Below are 2,283 nucleotides of genomic sequence, written 5' to 3'. Positions count from 1 at the left end.
CCTGACTGCGGGGCCTCGGCAGCCAATCAGAGGAGAGTGGATGGTACCACAGAGCCACGGCACGAGGGGTGGCTCTGCACTAGTACCAGCCTCCGAACCCTGAGGATTTCAAAATCCCTCTCTGGTCTCCCCTCCGCAAACGGTACCATTATTGAGAGGGAATTGAGAAGAGGAAGTACCAATGCCGCGTTCAGGATGGGGCGTGGGATGTAAATGAGCCTCCGCGCTCCGTCCTAAGTACAGTCCTTTCTTTATTGGACCTCACTTTATTGAGTCTGATAGAACTCGAAGTTAGAAGCGAAAGATGAGAGACGTGATAAACAGACTATTTGGTTAGAAAAGGCCTTTCTTCCCCTAAAATTTCGAATGGTATGCCCTAGTTCTCTAAGCTATGGCTGCTAACATCTTGAGCCACCTGGGGGCGTTCGGAGTCGACGAGCTGCTGGACCGAAAGTCTTGACGAGCTCCGGTACCTGATCGCCTCCAGGTTTGGTATAACTAACTACCTTGTCAAGAAAAAAATTGACTACAAGGTGATACTGGACAAAACGTGTGCACTAAAACGAAATCACACACAAACAGGACGCTGGGAATGTGCGGAAAGAAGGGTTGAGCTTTAGTTTTCAGTGCTATAATAATGGTTAACTCTAATTATCAGGCCCCTTACATGATGTCATTTAATTCTCAAAACAGACTGATGAAATATTACCTACAGTTAGAGCCGAGAAGACAGAATTCACTTGCTCTAGTCTCACAGCTTGCAAAGGGCCAACGTGGAATTCGAATCCTGGTAACCAGACCCCACTGCCTGTGGGTTTCACCTTTGTGCCCAACTGCCTGAAGGGATCTTGAGCTCCTGAGTTTGAGATGAGGCTGTGAAAGCTCAGAGAGCACACACGCACTTTTTCCCCGAGCGCAATGTGACACCTGAGCCAAACCATAGGTGATGAGCAGAAGTTGACCAAGTGAAGAAGTAGGGAAAAGTGCTTTCGACTAGTTGTACACCAAGTAACTTCTTGGGCGTTTACTCAGGAGGGGAGAATGGTAGGAGGTGAGGCCAGAAAAGTACGGGGCTAAATAACAGACCTTGTATGGTACATTAAGGTTTGCACTTTATCTTGAAGGCAGTGGGAAGCCAGGGGATTTTAAAAGAAGATCGGATTTGCATTTCAAGCTGCAGTGTGAAGAATGTATGGAGATCAGAGGTGCCTAAAGCAGGGAGCCAATTAAGCCAATGTAATAATTCTGATGAAAAGATCATAGTGGCCTGGACTTAGGTTGTAGCTAAGTGGTGAGGAAGGTGAGTTAAGAGATCCCTGAGATACTTAGGCTGTAGACTGGGCAAGCTCTGGTGACCAATTTGGGTGGGTGGAGCTATTGGAGAGCCAGAGGTCTGGGCTGAATTCTGAGTTTTCCACTTAGACAAGTAGGCAGATGGTGATATCATTCACTGTGGTAGGAAACAGGAGGAGAAACAGGTTGGGGTGGAAATGGCTCAGAATTAGGGCTCTCAGGCCAGAAAAAAGGCATGAGGTCATCTCTCTTCATTGTACTGCAGCAATCGTATTCTAATCTCTAGATATAGTGTCACACAGCTCTCTAGACAGGTCCAAAGAAACAAGGCTAAAGGAATACAAATTCTCTTATAACTAAAAATGATTTAGTGCATTCAGCGTATGTACTGAGGAAGGCAACTGAGGGAAGAAATGGGCATATGCAATAGCAGGAGAGAATAGGGTTGGGTTGTGGAAGGAGATGTTTCCTCCAGGAAACCTGTTGTGTTTCCAGGTTGTTCTTCCTCTTTTTTTTTATTACTTTGTTTAGAACTGGGGTTTTTTAAAGATGGACATACCAAAAAATAAATGTTGCTCATCAATGACCCCTTAAGTTTATACCATCATTCATTCATTCATTCATTCATGCATGCATGCATGCATGCATTCTTCACTCAACTGCCATCTCCTGAAGTCTACTAGGTGTCAGGCCCTGGAAGGCCTGGATGTAGAGAACCAGAAAGCAGGATAGCATCTGCCCTCCAGAAACCGCAGTCATTATAACAGGGACAGTATAAACCTGTGACTCCAGTTAACTCCTGAATGTGCTAGAATTAGAATCTGCATCCTGCAGAGGATGCTCTGAAAACACAGAGGAAGAGCACCTAGCATACATGAAGGGTGGAGGGGGTATTAAAAAAGGAGGGGTATCTTCCTTCAGGAGATGCCTTCTAAACTGAGCTTTGAAGAAAGAACAGGAATGATGGGAGAAAGGAGGGTTGCAGGGGGA

This window comes from Manis pentadactyla, chromosome 4, assembly GCF_030020395.1.
Source record: "Manis pentadactyla isolate mManPen7 chromosome 4, mManPen7.hap1, whole genome shotgun sequence".
Taxonomy (NCBI): Eukaryota; Metazoa; Chordata; class Mammalia; order Pholidota; family Manidae; genus Manis; species Manis pentadactyla.
Note: the sequence above shows the minus strand (reverse complement) of the source record.